At 50.0% G+C, this 24,974-nt stretch overlaps 1 pseudogene; it reads right to left on the reverse strand.

Annotated features, from left to right (window-relative positions):
* The window catches only part of LOC109764444 (hsp70-Hsp90 organizing protein-like), a 112,938-nt pseudogene that overhangs the window by 76,322 nt on the left and 11,642 nt on the right, over positions 1-24,974 (reverse strand).

Raw genomic sequence — 24,974 nt, forward strand, 5'->3', positions numbered from 1 at the left:
CACCCACTGGGTGTATTCAAACTCAAGTCTGCTGCCGGCCTATGGGCGGCTTTATGTATATAAGTTATGCAATCGGTCTTTCCTTGTACTTTTGCTTTTTGTCCTTCTGCTTTTTCCCTTTGCCGCCCTCCCTTGGTTGCCGCCTCCCCAGTCAAACAGTTGCTCTGCAATCTGTAGCCGGGGAGTGCCTGGCCGATTGGGGAGGGGGAAGTACTTTTAGCTCTGCCGGACATAAGCTAAGTTTTTTAGGAAGCCGGCCAGCCGGCTGCTTTGACAGCCGGCAGGCATAAATGGAGGCCGTCTTTTTGCTATATAGGTTAGTTGTTCCTTAGCCGTTTTTCGTGTGGGCGTCCTTTCTGTCTTTCCTCTTGCTAGTCGGACAGTCAGTTCTTTGAGCTGCGACTTTCAACAAGAGAGGACTCGGGAGCCGGCGCACTACTTTGCTGACTTTAGGAAGGACTTTCGATATAGCTCAAGGCGGCCAGTCCCCGGGCCGACTAGTCGAACCCGGTGCCGGACAAAAATTCAAAATGTAATAATACATTCATGGATATGACACTCATCATTCATAGATAAATAAAAGGCAGTCCCCGAGTACTGTTCGGGGGGCCTGTTGGTTTGTACTTAATACAAAAGGGGTAGCGTGATACATACTGCTTTTCAGCTGTAAAATCGTCTTAGGAGGTTTGCGTTCCATGGTCGCTCCGACTCCTTGCTGGAGTCGTCTCTCTTGCGTGCTCTTGGTTTTTGCGCGTCGATCAAGTAGTAGGAGTCGTTGCCGAGTGCCTTGCTGACGACGAAAGGGCCTTCCCAAGGGGCCGAGAGCTTGTGCTGGCCGGCTGTTCGCTGGATCAGCCGGATCACAAGGTCGCCCTCTTGGAAGGATCTTGGCTTGACCTTGCGGTTATAGTAGCGGCGCAGGCCTTGTTGGTAGATGGCGGACCGGCTGAGGGCTAACAGCCGGCCTTCTTCCAGTAGGTCGACGCCGTCTTCTCTTGCTTCTTTGGCTTCCTCTTCCGTGTACATGGTGATCCGAGGCGAGTCGAACTCGATGTCTGTTGGGATGACAGCCTCGGCACCGTACACAAGGAAGAATGGAGTGAAGCCGGTTGACTTGTTGGGTGTAGTGCGCAAACTCCAGAGGACAGCCGGCAGCTCTTCGAGCCAGCAGCCGGCCGATCGCTCCAGTGGTACAACCAGTCGGGGCTTGATGCCGGAGAGGATAAGTCCATTTGCTCGCTCGACCTGGCCGTTTGACTGCGGGTGGGCAACGGATGCTAAGTCCAGTCGGATGCCCTGTGTCGCGCAGAAACGTGCCAGTGCGCCTTTGGCGAAGTTCGTGCCGTTGTCGGTGATGATGCTGTGCGGCACGCCATACCGAGTAGTGATGTCGGTGATGAATGTCACGGCAGTCGGCCTGTTCAGCTTCTTAATTGGCTTGGCTTCGATCCACTTTGTGAACTTGTCCACCGCCACGAGTAGATGTGTCATGCCACCATGGGCTGTCTTGAAATGGCCCACCATGTCCAGTCCCCAGACGGCAAAAGGCCAGGTGAGGGGAATGGTCTTGAGGGCAGAAGCCGGCAGGTGTTGTTTGGAACTGAAGACTTGACATCCTCTGCAGCTCTTGACTATTTCTTTAGCATCCTCCAAGGCAGTCGGCCAGAAGAAACCATGGCGGAAAGCCTTGGCCACGAGGGATCTTGAGGCGGCGTGATGGCCGCATTTGCCTTGGTCGATGTCTTTGAGGATTGCCACTCCTTTTTCTGGCTCGACGCAACGCTGGAAGACTCCAGTGACGCTGCGCTTCACCAGCTCCCTGTTGATTATTGTGTATGCTGCGGCTCATCGTTGCACTAGTCTTGCTGCGATCTCATCAGCCGGCAGCTCTCTGCTGACTAGGAACTTGAGGATGGGCTGGGCCCATGAGGGAGCTGTGACTTCTTCTGCTGTTAATGTGGCCACCATGACTCGGGTGGGTGGGTTGGGTGTTGCATTGGAGTCGACCACCGCTTCTTGTGTCGTTGCAGTCCCTGGGCCGACTGCTGCAGTCCCCGGGCCGGGTTCTGAAGTCCCTGGGCCGGGTGCGACTACGTCAGTCCCCGGGGCAGTCGTTGAAGTCCCCGTGCCGCCTGCGGGGTTTCTTGAGCCGGATCCAGCTGTTTCTGGCGCAGGCGGTACGAAGATGGAATCCGATTCTGGAGATGGCTTGATGGACGGCTTGAGGAGGCGCTGGAGGGAGACGCCAGTCGGTATGGCTTGTCGGGTGGAGCCGATCCGTGCTAGGGCATCTTCTTGGTCGTTGTCGGCCCTTGGCACGTGAAGGAACTCGCACCCTTCGAAGTATCCGCTCATCTGCTGGACGAGGAAGCAGTAGCTCGCCATGTTCGCGTCCTTGGCGTCCCAGTCGCCAGATGATTGCTGGACCACCAGGTCTGAGTCGCCGTAGCACAGGATCCGGCGTATGCCGAGTTCTTTGGCTAGCCGGAGCCCGTGTACGAGCGCCTCGTACTCGGCCACGTTGTTGGAGGCGGCGAAGTGGATCTGCAGCGTGTACTTGAGCTTGTCGCCTTTGGGAGAAGTGAGGACGATGCCGGCTCCCAAGCCGGTGCGCATCTTGGACCCGTCAAAGTGCATCCGCCAATGGGTAGAGTCGGGAGCCGGCGGTAAGTACTGGGTCTCGGCCCTGTCGACGAGGAAGTCGGCCAATTCTTGCGACTTGATGGCGGTGCGGGGTTGATAGAAAATCGTGTAGGGCGCTAAGGCAATGGCCCATTTGGCCACTCGGCCGGATGCATCCCGGCTGCCTATGATCTCGGCGAGCGGGTCAGTGCACACGACCGTGATGGGGTGCTCTTGGAAGTAGGGCTTCAATTTCTTGGCAGTGAAGTACACCCCATAGCACATCTTCTGGTAGTGCGGGTAGTTTTGCTTTGAGCTGGACAGTACTTCGCTGAGATAGTAGACTGGCCTCTGGACCAGCTGGGCTCGGCCTTCCTCCGGGCGCTGGACCACAACAACAGTGCTGACGACTCGGCTTGTCGCGGCGATGTAGAGGAGCATGGGCTCCTTCCCAGTCGGCGCAGCCAGGACAAGCGGAGTGGTCAACATTTTCTTCAACTCATGGAAGGCTTGGTCGGCTTGATCATTCCACTCAAAGTGAGTGGACTTCTTCATGAGTCGGTACAGGGGGAGAGCCTTCTCTCCTAGTCGGCTGATAAAACGGTTCAGGGAGGCTAAGCAGCCAGTGAACTTCTGCACATCTCGCAGCTTGGTGGGAATCTCCATCCTCTCGATGGCCTTGATCGTGACAGGGTTGCACTCAATGCCGCGTTCGGAGACCAGGAAGCCTAGCAGCTGGCCGGCTGGCACTCCGAACACGCACTTCTCGGGGTTGAGCTTGATCTGGAATCGGCGCAAGTTGGCAAATGTTTCCTTCAGGTCTTCCAGAAAGGTACCGCGCTTCTCTGTCTTCACCACAATGTCGTCTACGTAGACGTGGGCATTTCTGCCGAGTTGTTTCAAGAGACATTTCTGCATGCAACGCTGAAAAGTGGCACCGGCATTTCTCAAGCCGAATGTCATTGTCAGGTAGCAGAAAGCTCCAAAGGGTGTGATGAAGGCAGTCTTCAGGCGGTCAGCCGGGTCCAACTTGATCTGATGATACCCTGAGTATGCATCCAAAAAACTTAACAGCTCGCATCCGGCTGTGGAGTCTATCACTTGGTCAATCCGTGGCAAAGCAAACGGATCCTTTGGGCAGGCCTTGTTCAAACTTGTGTAGTCTATACACATGCGCCACTTGTTATTCTTCTTCAAAACCAGAACTGGATTGGCAAGCCATTCTGGAAAGAACACTTCCATGATGAAGCCGGCTGCAAGGAGCCGGGCTATCTCTTCTCCCATGATTCTTCGCTTCTCTTCTGATAGTCGGCGGAGGGGTTGCTTGACCGGCTTCGCATCAGCTCGGACATGTAATTTGTGCTCGGCGAAATCCTTCGGGACACCCGGCATGTCCTTTGGGGACCATGCAAAGATGTCTCGATTCTCACGGAGGAAGTCGACGAGCTCGCCTTCCTATTTACTGTCCAAGTTCGCCCCAATCACGGCGAACCTCTCCGGGTGCTCTGGGTCTAGAGGTATCTTCTTCGTCTCTTTGGCAGGCTGGAAGGAGCCCTGCGCATCACAGTCCTTGGGGTTGGGGGACAAGGCCGGCTGCTTGCCGGCCATGGCCACAACCCGTTCCAACATCTTCTTTTCTTCTGCCACCACGAGGGACTCGGCCAGCCGGCTGCTGGCCATGGCACACTCGATGGACTTCTTGTAGTCGCCGGCTACCGTGATGATCCCCTTCGAGGTCAGCATCTTCATCTTCAGGTAGGCATAGTGGTACACAGCCATGAACTTGGCCAAAGCAGGTCGGCCAAGTAGTGCATGATAGGGGCTCTCCAAATCCACCACCTCGAACCATATTGCTTCCCGGCGAAAGTGATCTTTGTCTCCGAAGAGAACATCCATCTTGATCTTGCCGATTGGAGAGCAAGATAGGCCGGGTACGATACCATGGAAGACGGTGCGGCTCGGCATGAGCTGCTTCGCTTTGATGTTTAGCTTGTCCATGGTATCGCGGTACAGTATGTTGATACTGCTTCCGCCGTTTATCAGGACGCGGGAAAATCTAGCAGCTCGCCTCTCCGTCGCAAGGGTGACATCCAAGACCATAGCATAGAAGCCAGGCGAAGGCATCACCTCTGGGTGATCGGCTTGGCTCCAGCTGATGGGCTTTTCCGACCAGTGCATGAACTCGGCGGTGCTAGAGGCGACTGCGTTTACTTCTTGGTGCTGCCGGCGTCGGCTACGCTTGTCGCCGACTTGACTTGTGAAGACGACGTAGGCGTCGTGCGCTTCGGGGAACTCGTCTTGGATGGCGCCGACTGCCGGCCGGGCCACCGGCGGCTGGGGAGCTGGAGGCGGCGGGCCGGGAGGCGGAGGCGGCACCATCCCTTCACCCTTGGAGATGCGGGTGAGCCAGTGGCATTTCCGCGTGGTATGGTTGGACGGCTTCGCGCCGCTGTGGAACTTGCAGGGAGCATCGAGTGCTTGTTCGTAGGAGAAAGACGGCTGCCAGGGCGGCCGGCCACCCTTCTTCTTGGGAGCGGGCCGCTCTTCGGGCAGCTCGTCTTCAATGGCGGCCACCTGCCGACTGGAGGAAGTCGGCATGGGGCCCTTGCGCTTGTGGTCGTTCTGGTAGGGGCACCGGTTAGGGTCGCCAGCCAGCGTCTTGGGGGCCGGAGCAATTACTTTCCCCGAGGCATCCACTCGGAGCTCGGTCTTCAAGGAGGAGTCGGCAGTGGCGTACTTGTCGGCGATGACCAGCAACTCGTCAAGGGTAGCCGGCTCGTCACAGAGGAGGCGGTGCTTGAGAAGGGTGCCCTCTCGGCACCCGGCAGTGAAGTACTCGATGGCCTGGACCTCGTGCACTCCCTCGCAGGAGTTGCGGAGCTCGGCCCATCGCGTGAGGTAGTCGCGGGTCGACTCGTTGGGCCCCTGGACGCAGAGGGAGAGCTGGCGAGGCTTGGGAGGCCGCTTGTAGGTGCTGGTGAAGTTCCGGACGAAAACTTCGGTGAAGTCCAGCCAACTGTTGATGCTGTAGGGCTTGAGGCTGTTGAGCCATGTGCGCGCCATGCCTTGCAGCATCAAAGGGACGTACTTCACGGCGACGCGCCGATTGCCGTTGGCGATGCTGACGGCTGTGGAGTGGTCGATGAGCCAATCTTCCGGCTTCACCGAGCCGTTGTACTTGGGCGTGTCTCTGGGAAGCGAGAACCCTTTGGGAAAGGGCTCGTCGCATCGTCTTCTTCTTCTAGCGGGGGCCAAAGCATGGCGGGCCGACATCGTCTTCTTCTTCTAGCGCCAAGGATCAAGCAAGGCGGTCGATCCTGTGGCAGGCGTCGTTCTCGCCGACTCCTTCTCGGCGGCCGAGTCGGTCGCCAAGAGTCGGATGTGTGACAGGCGGTGGAGTGAGGCGTCTTTCTCTTCGAGGCGGGGGAGGAGGCAGGTTTCCCTGGTGCTCTACAGCTCGAGGGCGGCCATCCGCGTCGCGCTCGATGGTAATGCGAGTCCGGCTGCGGCTGGCAGCCGGCTCCTTGTCTTTCTTCTGGCGCGTGCCGCTCGCAGTCGGCGAGCGGGATGTCGCGGCGTGCTCCCGGCGCGGGGGATGGCTATCAGCTCGGGCGCCGGCTTCGTGCCGTTCTGCAGCCGCATCGATCAGCTGCTGGATCCGTCTTGTCATGTAAGGGAGCTCATCGGCTCCCAGCCCATTGAGCTCCTCTGCAGCCGCCTGAGCGGCTCGCAGGTTCTCGAGCGGGGTGGCGTAGACGGGGCGATCTGCGCCCAGCATGCTGGCAACGGCTGCGCCGCGCTTCTGGACGAAGCCGGCTCGGCTCGGGCCGCTAGGCGGCGACGTCCCGAAGGCGGCGCGGTCGACTTCGCGCTGGTGGGCCTCGGTGAGGCGTCTCATCGAGGCTATCTTCTTGCCCTCCGCGATGAGGGCAAGGCGGCGTGCCTCCAGGGTCTCGGCGTCGGCGACGGCCGGGATGGGGACGGAGAGGTCGTGCATCGCCGCTTGCTGAGCGTCGCGGGCGTTCTCGCCCGAGTTGGAGACGTGGCTGATGACCAGCACTTCGGTGACAGTGCTGTTGCCGCTGTCAGCTCGAGGGAGGGGGTCGTCGAAGACCACCACGTCGGAGGGGTAGGCGTCGAGCGACGCGGTGTCGGAGTCGATGAGCATCGGGTCGGTGGAGCCGACACACTCCATGTCCGCAGCAGGCTCGCCGGAGACGTGAAGTTGGTCGAGGAGGCTGACGAGGCGGCTCTCGGTGGAGTCGGTGCCTGCGTCGGACGCAGGCTCGTCGGAAATGCGAGTCTCGCCGAGCAGATCGGCGAGGCGGCTCGCTGCGCAGGCGTCGTCGACGCCTTGCAGCGCGTCGAGGCAAACGCCATCGGGCGCAGTAGGCTGGCTGCGCTCGCGGGGGAGGAAGAGGGTTCCCGTCCAGAACAGGTCTCCGGACGACGGTGCACCTAGCCCCACGGTGGGCGCCAAATGTCGGGTGGTTGGTGCGACATATGCCAAAGGATGGCTTATCATTGTGGGAGCCAATAAAACGTCGCCGGTGCCCGGAAACGGGATGAGGCGAAGACATGCACGCCGGCGAATCTTACCCAGGTTCGGGGCTCTCCGAGGAGATAACACCCCTAGTCCTGCTCTGCGGGGTCTCCTCATGATCACTAGATCGATAAAGGGTAGCTACAATCGCTCCTAGAGCTGTTGAGGTCAAGGGAGAAGAAGAACAAGGCTAGCTCTTGCTTCTCTCTATCTATGGTGTGTGTGCTATGCGTGGGTGCGAACCTAGAAGCGAACCCTTTGCATGGGTGCTCCGGGGGGTTTATATAGGCCTACCCCCCGGGGGTACAATGGTAATCCGACTGGGAACTGGTCCCAGCCGTCAGTGTCTACGTTCGCCGGCTTCTCCGCCGGCTGCTGGGTCCCGCCGGCTGGTGGGCCCCGCCGGCTGCCGGCTACTTGGTCGACAGGCCGGTCCCACCGCCTAGGGTCTTGCCGGCGGCTGCTTACTGTAGCCGCGCCTCTGATGATGAGGGCTTTGTCGAGGTGAGCGTGGCTACAGTGGGCCGCCTCGGGGGCTATCACTGTAGCCTCACCTCGTCTTGTCTCCTTAATGGGGCTCCTGCTTCGAGGAAAGGAGTAGCCGGCTTCTGGAGGCCGGCTATACTCTTGGCCGACTAGGAAAAGCCGGGCCGCCTTCACGCCTCTCTCTGGCTGAAGGGGCCCGCAGTCCTTGGGCCGTACAGGAGTGGGTCGTGGACGACGTCGAGGCTAGCGTGGCTACAGTGCCGAGCCGCACGGGAGACGTCCAACCCGTACGGCCTCCTGTAGCCATGCCCGCCTCGGGCTTCGGGGGTCATGGGCCGCACTGTGGCCACACCCCGTCACGTCGCCGTTATGTAGGAGTGGTTGTGGTCTTGGCCGGCTCCTAGGAGTCGGCGTCCTTCTTGGCCGGCTTCTTGGAGTCGGCCACCCCGTAGTCGCCCTAGGGAGGAGTCGGTGAGGCTGGGTCGCCTTCCGGGAGTCGGCTTTAGTGGTAGCCGGCCAGGGAAGACGGCCCAAATGCTTGGATTGCTTGAAGGCCCAAAGGCCTGATAAATTTTCCGAAGAGCCAGGGGTAGTCGGTTAGGCTACCCGCGGCCATTTACTCCGACAGTTATGCTTTGGCCCGAATTGCTACAATCAAATGACTTTGTGCTAAATACTGTAATTGATGCTAGGCGCTATCACCGCTGCATATTTAGATCCCGCCTCTCAGATTTGCCATTCTAGTACGTGTTTATATGCAGCGGACTTGTAGCCTGTTCGCTGTGACTTTGTTGTAGCTGGTGGTTTCATTGATCCATGCCTAAATTAGTTGCTTAATGCCCCTCTTTACTATCAGATGTAAAATACCCTGATTGGATTATTAATACAAATGTGTGGATATTTCTGCCAAAAGAAAAAGAAACATTGCTGATGTGATAGCGCCTAGTTTTGAGATGCAAGTGATGTTGATTCTGTTCATCAATGTATGTGTAGTTGATTCATATTTCTCCTGTACTTGTGCAGGGGAAGTTTTCATCCTTACAGCAGAGCAGAAGGGCTTCACTTCATCGTACCATCCAGGAAAGGTGCGTGGTGGTTGCAAGCCATGGAGGGGAGGCGGTCCTGTTCAACATCGGCTAATTGAATGCAAATCATGTGGCTTGTTGCTTGCCTAGTTGAACACCTGCTGCTGCTACTGCGACACCGTGGCTGGGCTGTCCAGTGGGTCGCCCCTGCTTACCTGGCAGCAGTGGCGGCGGCTACAAGTTTTCTCCACTACTGCAGCTCATCTCCAAGTCCTACAGCCTGGATCATCTCCTTCACCAGCGCCTACATTGGGTCTGAAGTCTGAACCTCTCTTTTGTACTCCATGTTTACTGAATTTCTCAAAAGTCTCCATCGTGTGTGTGTGTGTGTGTTAGAGTGTAGGAGTGCAAATGGGCACCCTGTATGGTATTCTGTGGCCCTCTTTAGTTCAACTAAATGAACTGAATTTTCAGAAGTCACATAACATTTGAAAAATTAGTTTATTTGGTTAGATGAACTTTGTTCATAACACAGGCTTATTTTAGCTCTTTTAGTTCATTTTTTACTATTATCACTTGAATGTCTTTGTTATAATAAAGCACAGCGGTTATGTATGTACGTGCATATAGTGTTATCTGCAGCTAGTTGTATATGTGGTGCAGTTGTGCAGAGCTACTAGTCATGCTTGGTACTTTAGTATTTTTCTTTCCTTTGTACTGGGTATATTATTTTCTGCTACTAATCGATGAACGCAATAATTAAAGAGAACCAAACTGCTTCTGTTGATTTCCGCTACATCATTTCTACTTGTTTGTGTGTAAAACCATTCTTAAGCCTGAATGGTACTTTTCTTGTTTTTGTCTATTTTGTTCCTATGAAAAGTCTGCTCTCTTTAGCTCATGCTCGTTACCTCCTCCCCTCATGTTTCACAGGAAGATGATAAACCTTTTTAAGATCAAGCAGAAGAAGGAAGAGGCGGCCAACTCAAATGGGGGCCCTCCTGTTAAGAAGCAAAGTCCAGGTATATGTCTATACCTAACCTCAAGGTTTAGTAGCTATTGTCCTGCTCATGCTCCGGTTTGGTTGGGGGTGTTGATGAAATGGTAGGGTTAATTAAAGGGTTCTTGGTTAGCACTCCTTTTAAGTTTAGTTGATTTTCTCACTGTCTATCATCATGGCTTAAGTTTGGTTCTTGTTTTGAAATTTACATGGCTTAGGTTTTAATCAATTGGCATGTTCATGTTAGTTGTTATGGAGTAAATATGATAAGAACAGTGGCAATTGAGCAACACCACTACTAGTATAACTCAGCTTTATTTACTAATCAGTAGGTATCTAGTACTAGTAGATTCAGAATATGCAGTCCTAAAAATTAAAGGGAGCAGTAGTAAATGAGTTAAACAAAAATATTCGTCTGCAAATGTCGGCTTGTGTTCGATTTGATTTGGTTTGCTCTGTTGCTGAAGCTCCTCTTTGCTCTAACCATTTTCGCACCAAATGCAGAATGTTCTATTTTTATTAAGCCCTGATGTTTAGCCCCGATTAGTCTTCTTATTTAGCCCTGATGTTTTAATTTATGGAGTTGTTACTTCTTTGGTAAGATTTATTTCCTTGCTGTAGGCATAAGAATAAGCTGATATGAACATAATAATGATACTCTGCATGCTATGAGTAAAGTGCTCTATTTTCTTGCGTCACCTTGTATGAATGAGTATATCGTCTTAATTATCTGGGGAACAAAAATCATTGCATTAGCTGAATTTGTGTTATCATTCTAAAGAACTTGTCCTTTTTTTGAATGTTCTGCTCATAATATATTGGCTCCAGTGTTTTGATTCTTCTCTTCTGATTCATGTAACAGGGCGATGGCCGAAGGCATGATGATAGTTCTATTGCTGTCCTAGTGTAGCGAAGGTGGCCTAGTCGACTATGGTCGCGTAGTTAGTCATGCATACAGTTTCATCTGACTGGAGCAGGAGCCCAGTTTGTGCTGATTGTCAATTCTCATTGTGATTGTCCCTATATCTGTGTGACAGATTGTATTTATATCTGTGTTATTACACTAGTAGAGCTTGTAACTATGTCATGACAGAAGGAGCCCAGTATATCTGTATGTCTGTGATTGATTCTCGCAATTGTTATTTGAAATATTACTTGTATTTTCTGTCTGTTCTTATTTAAACATGGTTATTTATTTATGTCAAATTGTCAAATTGTAATCTGAATAATATGATGCTACCAAAAGGGTCCCACTTTAATAGAACCTGGCAACCAGGACCCGTCTAACTAGTGGACCCTTCTTTTGGAAAAAAAACTAAATTTGTTTAGACAAAAAGGCCACAACCCAACAATAAAAAGGTTGCAATGTTGGGCTTGGCCCATGAAGCTGATAAAAAATTGATAGAAAAAATATATAAAAAGGCCGAATTGTTGGGCTAGGCCCATGTAGAACACCGAATTGGACCGGGCTGAATCTTATCCACGTCAGCTTGCCACGCTGGATCCTACGTGGCTTGGGGAGGTTGCTAGTGACCAAAAATTTGGTCAAAGAACCAACGACCTTTTACAGAAGGTCGTTAATTTCAGTTTACGACCGCCAGCTTTTGACCTTCTGTTTTTGGTCACAAAAAACAAGGTCTTTATCCTGGTAGTGCGGAGACCGGTGTTGCTGATCGAACTCATTTTCTTTCGAGGAGATCGAAAATCTCTGAATTTCTGCGAAACGAATTTACATATTTATTGCGAGGGGCTTTGAAAAGCGAAAGGATGAAGACTGATTTAGATCCTCTGAAAGCGCAGGAAGTATGCCTTTTGAGGTCGCAAATTAAAAACTATGACCTTTCAGCGGCAAATAGTGAGGGTCACAAGTTGACATATTTCTTGTAGTGCTAGTCCAAACTAGATCAAGTTTGGATTAGTAGTATACTTTTGACATGCACCACATATTGCCTCCACTTGAACCTAATCCACCTTCATTTGACACACTGTTACGGACATAACAATATAAACCTCATAATTGGTATTGTACCAAAATTTGTATAACGGACTATAAATACACTAAAAATGAAAAAAAGAGTACTAGTAGCGATGGATAGTAAACACACTACAACTAGTTGGATTAGCAGCAGCGCGGGATAGAACAAGCATTGCCGCTATGTGTCTTAGCAGTAGCGCTTGTCGCACGCGCTACTGCTAAGTAATAGCTGTAGCGCCTTACACTACTAGAAAAACGGCTATAGCTAATATGGACATTAATGGCGCACCATGTATGTGGTGCGCCACTGCTATATACAAGTGGCGCACCAGATATAGGTGCGCCATTAATGGCCATATTACTAATGGCGCACCTGGCATGTGGTGCGCCATTACTAGTTTTGCCCTGGCCCCACACCCCTCCCCAGACTTAGCAGTGGCGCACCAGGGGATAGTGCGCCATTACTAGTTTTAACTAGTAATGGCGCACCACACCCACCGTGCGCCATAACTATGTGTATGACTGGGTCAAACCTTGGTCAAACTTAGTAATGGCGCACTTTGCATAGGTGCGCCATTACTATGTCAAACTTATAATGGCACACCTATACAAAGTGCGTCATTACTAACATTGACCAAGGTTTGACCAAGTCATACACATAGTAATGGTGCACTTTGTGAAGGTGCGCCATTACTAACTTTCTTTGCACACCCCCCACCCCCCCCCCCCCCCCCCGTGGACCGCCTTTTCAGTTTTAGAAAAAATAAAAGGAAATGTCAAAAATAAGTTTCCCATGTGATCTGTGGTCTAGTTGTTGGGAAATTTTACAAATATGAATTTCGACTTTATTTGCAAAATTTCTCTGGAATTTAGTAAAATGGGCATAACTTTTGCATACGAACTCGGATTAAAAAGTTTTTTATATGAAAAATCATCTACTCGAAAAGTTACATCTGAATTCAACTGGGGGAACCCCGTTGATGATTTTTAGAATCCCCAAAAAACCTAACAGAATAAAAGATACAGGGCTTTTAAGATCTAGAGGGGGGAAATGAAAAAAAATCAAACTTAGTAATGGCGCACCATTTGCTAGGTGCGCCACTAGTAACAGAAAAAGAAGTTTGGTTTCGAATTTTTTTTTGGAATTTTTTTTTCAAAATATGATACTTAATATGACCGGGAAGTTTGAAATATTTTTTGAAAATTTCATCACACTCATGAACATGAACAAAGTCCTAGACATCAACAAGGTTTAATAGGATTGATATGATAGATATATCAACAAGTGCCTGTTAAGTTAAGCGTGCTCGGGCTGGAGTAGTGTGAGGATGGGTGACCTTCCGGGAAGTTTGACCACGGAGTGCGATTTGACTTGAGATTAAGCATATTGACCCGAGATTAAGCCATAGTGACCCGAGATTAACAAAAAAACGAAAAAAAATATTAAAAAAATTGAAACAAAATTTAGAAAAAAAAATCTGAAAAAAATGTTGAAAAAATTGTTAGTAATGGCGCACTTTCAGATAGTAATGGCGCACTTCCAGGCATAGTAATGGTGCACTATGTGGTGCGCCACTATTATCTGGGATACTAATGGCGCACCAGAGGTGCGCCATTACTATTTGTTACTAGTGGCGTGATAATAATGGCGCACCTATAGTGGCGTGACCTTCCGGGAAGTTTGACCACGGAGTGCGATTTGACTTGAGATTAAGCATATTGACCCGAGATTAAGCCATAGTGACCCGAGATTAATAAAAAAAATGAAAAAAAATTATGAAAAAAAAATTGAAACAAAATTTTGAAAAAATATTCTGAATTTTTTTTTGAAAAAAATTGTTAGTAATGGCGCACTTCTATGTGGTGCTGTCACGACCGGTTTTTCAATAAAATAATTATTGAGAGACCAATCCCTTTTACGGACCAGCGAGGAAGAATTCCTTCTCACTGGTAGACAATATCTTGGTCACAGAAGAAAAATACCAGGAGTACTTAATATAATACAAGGTTGAGCGGAGACTGCCCAACAATTTATTACATGCACGTCGATAAAACAAGACGGCGGAATAGGGTGGCATAACTACTAACTCACGATAATAACGGTGGTGGAAATATCATCGCGAAGCGAGTGATATGTCTCCTGAAGACTACAGCTCATCGAGCGTCGGAGTGAGGCTCGAGGAGACTTATTGCGGGTGGCGGAAGCGTATATAATACAAGTGACCAATATCCGGGATCGCGCAGGACAGACTGGGACTCCTCTAGGCGTCGGACGCGCTATCAAACTCTTCATCCAAGAGATCGCCTTCGTCAACATCTGGCCAAATCAACAAGCCAGGTGAGTACTATGAAAGTACTCGCAAGGCAGTTCGGACATAAGATATAACAAATGAAAACATGAAGCATATGAACAAGTTAACCAGTACGTTCAGACATAGAGATAGTAATTACTGGGTGCCAAACGAGGGTCTGAATGACTCCTCGAGAGGAAACTGCAAGAATAGTAGTACTGGTGCCAAACGAGGGTCTGAATGACTCCTCGAGAGGAAACTGCGAAAATAATAATATTGGTGCCAAACGAGGGTCTGAATGACTCCTCGAGAGGAAACTGCGAAAATAATAATACTGGTGCCAAACGAGGGTCTGAATGACTCCTCGAGAGGAAACTGCGAAAATAATAATGCCGCAGTCGGGCGTCGGGGCGACACCACATAACGGGCTTATAACAGAAATAAAGGCAGTGCGTGACACAGTCGGACGTCTGAGCGACATCACATAAAGGGCTTATATTTAAAGTAAGAAACAAAAACACGCCACAGTCGGACGTCTGCGCGACGTCACATAAAGGGCTTAAATGTAGCTCAATAATTCAATAGCTTGGGAACACAAATTATTGCAAGTACGAGACAAATATAAGGTTAGTCCATCCATAATAACAATAATTAAACTGGGTTTACCACTTGAGCTTGATCACCGGGGACAAGTTTTCCACGCGGATAGATATGGATATACTGATTACACTACTTGATCATGGATACGATGACTTGGAAGAATTTGACTCTGCAGAGTTTGTACTTAACCACAGCCAACGGATTCCAGTAGTCACGGGGACTAGTTCCGTTTACGGTGTTTTAGAAGAAACACATCTAACCAGTACACACCCTTTCAATCTTCCGAAGTCAGGGATCACCCTCGGCATCGTTCAAGAAAAACCTTGAGACGGGGAGGTTACAACCTCGCGTAGCATGGGATCAAATTTCTATACGCGCGCTCTAAGGGGGTGCCCCCCCTCTCGGTCCCAACCGGAAACACCCATGCCCCCTGACCGGATGACTGGCTTTAATCCTGGGCCAAGGTACCATCATCCCGGCCCCTCTGTTTGGTGTGTACACGGAAAGAGGTTACCAACTTACTAAACCGCATCCTGGCAAAGAAACATGTGGTAGCACGGAAGGGGAAAAGAACGATAACGTGACTCCGTCCACGTTAACGTCGGAATTCGTCGGATGACGCAAGGCTGGTATGCTACAATAGTACCACCTTGCTGCCCTTCATGTCACCACATGATTAGGCCATCTCTCATCAGAGATCATCGCAACTTTGGAACATGCGGGTAGTTGCCTCACAAGCAACGAGGTATTCACCGACACTCATATGCCACGCACAAACTTTCACGCAAACATGCAAAACACCTGTCATATCAAATGTTCAAAACATGCTTGCCTGGTTCGGAGAAGTCGGAGTCTAGCTCGGCGAAGTTCGCGGCTCCGTCACCTCTTCCGGAACCTACGGCATATCGAAAACGGGCACTAACGTGAAAACCAACGCGTGCACAGAAACTTCTCCAATTTTTTTTCAAATAAATCCCATAAAAAACTAGACAAAATTTTAAGACTGTCAGAAAAAGAATCACTCAAAAATCCCTTTTTATTAAAAAGTTATAAAGGTTTCTGTCCAGGGACTTATCTGTAATGAAACAGAAAAGTTCCAGGGTTTAAACTGAGAAAACAGAAAACGCTTCGGAAAGAAATGCGCCAGCTAAAAAGGGAAAGCGTATTTTACCCGAAGGCGCCAACAGAAAACGGTTCGCGAGTGGAAACAGAAGAGAGGCTGACAGAGGGTCCCACATGTCAGGTTTAAAAACCTCGCCGGCGCCCGAAGACTGCGGTGGACGCCGGCGTCGAACCACGGCGAGTCAGGGAGATCAGAGGGTACCAAGAGCTTCAGCGTGTTCTTCCGCGTCGGTGGGTGGTGGACTCGACCGACGGGGAGCATCACGTCGACGGCGACACTCTCTCCGGCGGACGGCGGCTCGGGTGAGGGTGGAGAACTCCGGTGGAGGGCTGCAAACTTCGAATTGAAGCGCGGGTCAGAAGGAGGGATGCATAGTGAAGCTACTGGCAAGAGATGGGAGGCAGAGGTGCACGCACGGGAGCGAATCGAGCTGGATCCCGTGGCGGGTCGCGGCGGCCGGAGTCGAGGAAGGAGACCTCCTCGGGGCTCTTCCAGTGGCTAGGCGTGCTCTAGGTGGAGTGCAGGGATGGTGTGGGTTCGAGTTGAAGCTCGGAACCTCTATTTATAGGCGGATCGACGGGGTTGCCGTGAACGGAGAATCTCCGACGAGCAATTACGGCGATGCAGTGGATTGGCAGGAGGTTTGAGTGGCCAGGCAGCATCAGTGGAAGTTACTGGTGTCATTCCCCCGCTAATCTCGGCTGGTCTTGGCGTAACGGCGCCGGTCCACGGTGGGGTGGCCGCACGGGCACGTCGGCGGCAGAGAGCGCGCTCCGCGCCCTGCGGTTCACGACGAGAGTGGCAGCGCGTTTTGGGGAGTGGAAGGCCACGCGGCGAGCTCCGGTGGCTTGGGCGGTGCTGGGTGGCGCCGTCAGCGCCGCGCCTCTCTCTGGCGGCCGCAAAGCCGCCGCTGGCGTCGGTCACGGGGCGGCGCACCTTCTGCTGCTCGTCGCCGATGTCCGCAAGGTGCCAGACGCTCGTGCGGTGCAGGAACAAGGGGGAGGGGACGGGGAGCAAGGCGACATCGAGGCACTGTCGAGATCGACAACAAGTTCTGAAGAAAACGATAGTGCACTGAAATGTTCTCTGAACTTTACTGAACCTGAGTTTGACAATGCACTGCAGGTGTTCGACAGAATGATTTGGCAATGAGAAAAAATTTCCTGGGGCTGGGACTTGGTGAGGTGACCACTCAATGCACCCAGAGGCTGCCTGATTTTACTTGGAATTTTTGGAGAAGGATTTGAATGAATTTCACCAAATTTGACAAATCTGGTCCAAACTTGCAGCAAGTGTAGTTTGAAAAATTTGAACTGAAGACCAGTGGATCTTCATGGATCTTGGTTGAGGGCTCAAAAGACTAGGAAGGGAACAAGGTTTGGGGGCAAAAATCAAAGCAGAAAGTGTAGCTCCTTTGTAAATCACCAATGGCTAGAATAGAAGACAGAAATTTGTTCGAATAAGATTTAAATGGAAAATAATCATATGGGGAGGTTCAACTTGCTGGATTTGATGCAACTCATGGTCCAAAGGTGAGGGAAGGTTTAGGAGAGAGTATTTGCACTAAGGCCATGGCAAGAGAGAAATGTTGAAAGTGGTAAAGGATTATTCCAAAAGCCATAATGCAAATTTCAAAGAGATTTTCAAAAGGCATTTTCCCAAGTGAAGAGCATTTTGTCTTGAGTCCAAATGAAAAGCAAGAACCTCCAAGACCAAAAACAGATCTTGGGTGAATCCAAATAAAACTCTTGCCATAAAAAAATTGAAAAGGGAGAGTTCTTTTGAAGAAAAATCTAAATCACCTCCCTCAAGTCAAATAAATTTTTTTGAAAAATCCAAATAAAAATTTGGGTGTCACAACACCTACCCCCTTAGGAAAAATCTCGTCCTCGAGATTTCTGCTGATCCTCAAATAGATATGGATACTCTCCCTGGAGGAAATCTTCCCTTTCCCATGTAGCTTCATCCTCAGTGTGGTTGCTCCACTGAACCCTGAAAATTTTTGTCGTTTTCTGACGGGTCCTCCATTCAGACTCTTCCAATATCTTTACTGGCCTCTCTCTGTAGGTGAGATCTGGTTGCATATCAATGCTCTCATGAGGTACATGCTTCTCCGGGTTACTCACACATTTTCTCAACTATGAGACGTGGAATACGTCATGGACGTCTGACAGCTCCTTGGGCAAGTCTAGTTGGTAGGCTACCGTGGCTCTTCGTGCCTTTACACAAAAAGGTCCAATAAATCTCGGGGCTAGCTTCCCCTTAATTTTGAACCGTTGCAGACCCCTCATAGGAGACACTCGTAGGTATACGGAATCACCGGGTTCAAAGCTGACCTCACGATGCTTCTGATCATAGTAGCTCTTTTGTTGGCTCTGTGCTGTCTTGAGTCTGTCCCTGATCTGTTTAACTTTCTCCTCGGCCTCTTTAAGCATGTCTGGGCCGAAGATACGGCTGTCACCTATTTCTGACCAATTTAGTGGGGTACGGCACCTCCGTCCGTACAATGCTTCAAAGGGTGCCATTTGCAAGCTGGCTTGGTAACTGTTGTTGTAAGCAAATTCGGCATACGGCAAACTCTCTTCCCAACTGGATCCATAGGTGAGCACATAGGCTCTTAGCATATCCTCAAGGATTTGGTTTACACGTTCCGTTTGTCCATCAGTCTGAGGGTGGTACGCTGTACTGAAAGCTAGTTGCGTGCCCAGAGCTTGTTGTAGGTGATCCCAAAATTTGGAGACGAATTGTGTGCCTCGGTCAGATATTATAGTCCTTGGGACTCCATGCAAGCAAACTATACGGGAGAGATAAAGTTTTGACAGTCTTTGTGTGGAGTAGGTAGTCTTCACGGGAATGAAATGAGCAACCTTGGTTAGTCGGTCTGTGATGACCCATATGGCGTCATTTCCGCGTTGTGATCGGGGTAATCCGACAATGAAGTCCATTCCTATTTCATCCCATTTCCACTCCGGTATCCTGTTTGGCTGGAGTAGCCCTGCTGGCTTTTGATGCTCGGCCTTGATTCGTTGACATGAATCGCAACAAGCAATAAATGTTGCTATATCTCTTTTCATACCGTGCCACCAAAATCTTTCCTGAATGTCCTTGTACATTTTGGTTCCTCCAGGATGTATCGAGTATGGAGCGGTGTGGCTTTCGGTTAAGATTTGTTGCTTGAGTTCCTCAATGTTAGGTACGCAAAGCCTGTCTCCGTACCATAATATTCCTTCACTGTCTGTGATGAACTCTGAAGCCTTTCCAAGGTTCATTTTCTTCTTTATACCTTCGATGCTGGGAAGTCCCTGTTGAGCCTTCTTAATTTGTTCCACTAGGGTGGGTTGTATCTCCAGATTTGATACGGTGCCTTCAGAGACTAACATCATGTTGAGCCTAGCGAACTCTTGTTGAAACTCAGGCCTCAAGTTTTGCGGACCGTCATTGTCCGGGCTGGGGTTTCGACTAAGGGCATCTGCCACTACATTTTCTTTCCCTGGATGGTAGTGAATGCCGACATCATAGTCGTTGACCAATTCACCAGCGTCGTTGGCGTAGATTTAGCTCTGGCTGTGTGAAAATATATTTGAGGCTTTTATGGTCCGTATATATTTCACAGCGATTTCCCAACAGAAAGTGCCTCCACTCCTGGAGTGCATGAATGACTGCGGCTAGCTCCAGGTCATGTGTTGGGTAATTTTCCTCATGTTTTCGCAGCTGCCTGGAGGCATACGCGACCACTCTGCCATCCTGCATTAGCACACACCCGAGACCTTTTCGGGATGCATCACAATACACTTCAAAACTCTTGTGTATGTCTGGCACAGTTAAGACCGGTGCGGTTGTCAGCTTCTTCTTAAGTTCTTGGAAGCTCTGCTCGCATGCTTCCGTCCATACAAATTTCTTGTCCTTCTTGAGTAACTGTGTTATAGGTTTTGCCACAGTGGAGAATCCTTCAATAAATCTTCTGTAATATCCGGCCATTCCTAGGAAACTCCGCACATCTGAAACATTGGCGGGTGGCTTCCAGTCCAGTATGGCTTTGACTTTTTCTGGGTCTACGGCCACGCCTTCTTGGTTTAATATGTGGCCTAGGAAACCCACTTGCCTTAGCCAAAATTCGCACTTGCTAAATTTGGCGTACAACTGGTGTTTTCTTAATTCTCCCAAAACAATTCTGAGGTGCTCAGCATGCTCTTCTGGTGTCCTTGAGTAAACCAGAATATCGTCAATGAATACCACAACAAATTTGTCCATGAATTTCATGAACACTTTGTTCATGAGGTGGACGAAATATGTGGGGGCATTTGTTAGACCAAAAGGCATCACTGTGAACTCATATAATTCGTATCTGGAAGTGAATGCTGTCTTGGGGATATCTTCTGTCCGTACTTTCAGTTGGTGATATCCCGATCTCAAATCAATCTTTGAGAACACCTTGGCTTGTGCGAGCTGGTCAAACAAATCATTTATCCGTGGCATCGGATATTTGTTTTTGATGGTGACCATATTGAGGGCTCGATAGTCTATACACAGTCTCAGTGTCCCATCCTTTTTCTTGGCGAACAACACAGGCGAACCCCAAGGTGAGGAGCTGGCTCGAATAAATCCTTTGTCCAATAATTCCTTTATCTGCTTTTTCAACTCCACCAACTCTGAGGGTGCCATTCTATAAGGCTTCTTATAGATGGGAGCGGTACCAGGTGCTAGTTCAATGCTGAATTCTATCTCTCGGTCTGGTGGCATGCCTGGTAGTTCTTCAGGGAACACATCAGGAAACTCGCATACTACTGGAACTTTTCTCAGTTCTGCAATGTCCATTTTGTTCAGTTTTGGTTGCTGTGATCGTGGCCTTTCTTGAGCGAAAACCCTTATTGTCTTGCCGTGATGGTGAGTGAGAATTACTGTCCGATTGAAACAGTCGATGAATCCTTTGTTGGTGGTCAACCAGTCCATTCCTAAAATGACATCCAGTCCTTTACTCTCCAACACGATGAGATTTGCTTGGAATTGTAGTCCTTCGAACTCAATGACCACTCCTTGGCAGTAACCTTGAGCGATTTGCTTATTCCCGGGGGACTTGATGCTCATAGATTTTTCCAAGGGAAGTATCGGAAAACCATGTTGCGAAACAAAACTCTTCGAAACGAACGAATGGGAAGCTCCAGAATCAAACAAAACCGTGGCAGGTACTGTGTTGACAGGGAACGTACCGAGCAAGGTGTCTGGGGCATTCTGCGCTTCTTTCCTGGTCACATGGTTCAGGTGACCCTTCTTGTGGTTGTTGTTGGGATTGAAGTTGTTGCGCTTGGGGGCTGGATTGTTTCCACCATTGTTTGGCTTGGGTGCCGAGTTCCTCGGCTTTGGGCATTGTTTAGCATAGTGTCCTTCTTCACCACAAGCATAGCATGTGACCCCTGGACGGTACGTGAACTCTTTGTCCCTGGCATGAAACTGTTTGACGGGCCTTGGATCAGTAGTAGTGGATCTCCTTGCTTCTGTCCTTGGAACCTCAGTCTTGCCTCGGTTGTTGCGAGCAAGAGTCGTCTTGTCCCTCTTTCGCTTACGGATATCTTCCAAACTACGGTGCTCATATTCCAAGGTAATGGCCTTGTCCACCAGAGTTTTAAAATCCGGAAAGGTGTGTACAATCAGTTGGCATCTTAGTGCTGGTGCCAGGCCGTCCAGGAATTTTTCCATCTTCTTGTTTTCTGTCATGTGCTCGTCGTAGGCATAACGAGATAGCTGGGTAAACTGACCATTGTATTCTGTCACTGACATGCCTCTCTGCTTCAGGTCATCAAACTCTCTCTTCTTGATTTTTATGATGCTCCTGGGGATGTGTGCCCCACGGAAGCCTTCCTTGAACTCTTCCCAGGTGATGTTGTGTTCACTGGGATGCATGTGTAGGAAGTTTTCCCACCATGCTGCAGCTGCTCCAGTAAGGTAGTGTGGTGCATAAAGCACCTTCTCATGATCCGAACACTGAGCAATAATTAGTTTCCTTTCAATGTCACGAAGCCAATCGTCGGCTTCCAGCGGCCTATCGGTGTGAGCAAAAGTTGAGGGGCGAGTCTTCTGTAACTCAGATAACTTGGAATGTGGTTGATTCACGGTGGTTTCCCATATTGATGACATGATTCATCATCTCTTGGTGCTGTTGCTGGCTTTGCTCGAAGAGACGACATACTTGAGACAGGGCTGCTTCGCTGTCTTGTTGACTGGACTGACCCTGAGTGAAATTGTTGCTAGTCTGTGTCCCATAAACCTCTTCTGGCTGATTGGGCATGGAGCGAGTCCACGGGCGAGACATTTTTCTAGTCTGGGGGTATCATTTTGCAAAACCCATGAGAAAAACTGTGTAGCACAAGGAAAAACTTGCAAAGGCAACAATTTAAAAGATCTCAAGGTTTTTAAGAAAACATAAACGATTTTGCACGGAGAAGAACTGCTTAGCATATATCTTACACGCGAAAAGCAAACACACGATACAGCACTCAGGATGCGCGTACACATTCCTGACATGTTATTTAGGCTAGCGCACTCCTCCGGAAAGTAGCAAACACACCAATGCAAACTAGCGTACAGATAAAACAACACATCATACAAGCAGACATAACGCGCGGCTACTCGGCGCTCTCAGTCGGAGATGGTGAAGATTTCCTTCCCCTTGCCGATGGCGAGACTCAGCGGTCCAGGAGAATCAACCTCCACCTCCTCTCTTGCTGGCTCCTGGCGCATAACGCTGCACTGCGGTGATGGCGCAGGAGCGACGGGTGGTAGAGCGGGTGCAGCAGGCGGTGCAGCTCTGACTGGAGTAGGAGCGATGACTCGGTCGAACTCCTCAGTGGTAGGCAGACGGCGAGCAGTGGCTAAAATGGCCGGTGCATACGAGGCTGAAGACGGGACGAATGTCAGAGGCGGCGCCGTGTTGAGAAGCTCCTTCCTGCTGGCAGGACCGCCCCATACTAAGTCCATGCAGGCAGCCAGAAGATCGTCCACGAGGTTGTCGAAAGACTCCTCCAGAGCCTTGAGATACTCCACAACCATCTCGATGGCTTCATCTCGCTCTCCCCGATGGCAGGCGAATGCATAGTGACTAGTGTATGGCACATGGCATGGGAGGTAGCGGTAGCGACGAGTCTTCATCGTAGGAAGGATGTCCCGAAGGCGAGCTATCGCCTCACGGGCAGCCATCTGCATGGCATGCCTCTCCGTAGGCATGGCCCTTCCCACAAAACGGAAGTGGCGAGCTGCAGAACGTCCTCCCTTGAATTGCACCACAGCCTGGTGCATAGACACGTCGTCACTGAGCTTGTGCTGGTAGAGCGTGAACTCCGGGCGAGCTGCTGGCCCGATAGCGAGCTTGGTGATGGAGACGAGGAGCTTGACAAACCCCTCGGGCACGTTCGTGAACACTCGATTCTCACAGCTGCTGTCAGCCATCTACAAAAGTCGGCAAAAATTCTGAGTAGTCATGTCATAAATTTATGATGACTAACAGAAAATAGCTACAATTGCAAAATGCTGAAAAAGCACAAAAGACGCTAATAACCGATTAGCGATCGCACCTAGTGGCTTCCTACAGCCAGCCTGGCTCTGATACCAAGCTTGTCACGACCGGTTTTTCAATAAAATAATTATTGAGAGACCAATGCCTTTTACGGACCAGCGAGGAAGAATTCCTTCTCACTGGTAGACAATATCTTGGTCACAGAAGAAAAATACCAGGAGTACTGAATATAATACAAGGTTGAGCTGAGACTGCCCAACAATTTATTACATGCACACCGATAAAACAAGACGGCGGAATAGGGTGGCATAACTACTAACTCACGATAATAACGGTGGTGGAAATATCATCGCGAAGCGAGTGATATGACTCCTGAAGACTACAGCTCATCGAGCGTCGGAGTGAGGCTCGAGGAGACTTATTGCGGGTGGCGGAAGCGTATATAATACAAGTGACCAATATCCGGGATCGCGCAGGACAGACTGGGACTCCTCTAGGCGTCGGACGCGCTATCAAACTCTTCATCCAAGAGATCGCCTTCGTCAACATCTGGCCAAATCAACAAGCCAGGTGAGTACTATGAAAGTACTCGCAAGACAGTTCGGACATAACATATAACAAATGAAAACATGAAGCATATGAACAAGTTAACCAGTACGTTCAGACATAGAGATAGTAATTACTGGGTGCCAAACGAGGGTCTGAATGACTCCTCGAGAGGAAACTGCAAGAATAGTAGTACTGGTGCCAAACGAGGGTCTGAATGACTCCTCGAGAGGAAACTGCGAAAATAATAATACTGGTGCCAAACGAGGGTCTGAATGACTCCTCGAGAGGAAACTGCGAAAATAATAATACTGGTGCCAAACGAGGGTCTGAATGACTCCTCGAGAGGAAACTGCGAAAATAATAATGCCACAGTCGGGCGTCGGGGCAACACCACATAAAGGGCTTATAACAGAAATAAAGGCAGTGCGTGCCACAGTCGGACGTCTGAGCGACATCACATAAAGGGCTTATATTTAAAGTAAGAAACAAAAACACGCCACAGTCGGACGTCTGCGCGACGTCACATAAAGGGCTTATAATGTAGTTCAATAATTCAATAGCTCGGGAACACAAATTATTGCAAGTACGAGACAAATATAAGGTTAGTCCATCCATAGTAACAATAATTAAACTGGGTTTACCACTTGAGCTTGATCACCTGGGACATGTTTTCCACGCGGATAGATATGGATATACTGATTACACTACTTGATCATGGATACGATGACTTGGAAGAATTTGACTCTGCAGAGTTTGTACTTAACCACAGCCAACGGATTCCAGTAGTCACGGGGACTAGTTCCGTTTACGGTGTTTTAGAAGAAACACGTCTAACCAGTACACACCCTTTCAATCTTCCGAAGCCAGGGATCACCCTCGGCAACGTTCAAGAAAAACCTTGAGACGGGGAGGCTACAACCTCGCGTAGCATGGGATCAAATTTCTATACGCGCGCTCTAAGGGGGTGCCCCCCCCTCTCGGTCCCAACCGGAAACACCCATGCCCCCTGACCGGATGACTGGCTTTAATCCTGGGCCAAGGTACCATCATCCCGGCCCCTCTGTTTGGTGTGTACACGGAAAGAGGTTACCAACTTACTAAACCGCATCCTGGCAAAGAAACATGTGGTAGCACGGAAGGGGAAAAGAACGATAACGTGACTCCGTCCACGTTAACGTCGGAATTCGTCGGATGACGCAAGGCTGGTATGCTACAACAGTACCACCTTGCTGCCCTTCATGTCACCACATGAT

Source organism: Aegilops tauschii, chromosome 5 (genome assembly GCF_002575655.3).
Source record: "Aegilops tauschii subsp. strangulata cultivar AL8/78 chromosome 5, Aet v6.0, whole genome shotgun sequence".
Taxonomy (NCBI): Eukaryota; Viridiplantae; Streptophyta; class Magnoliopsida; order Poales; family Poaceae; genus Aegilops; species Aegilops tauschii.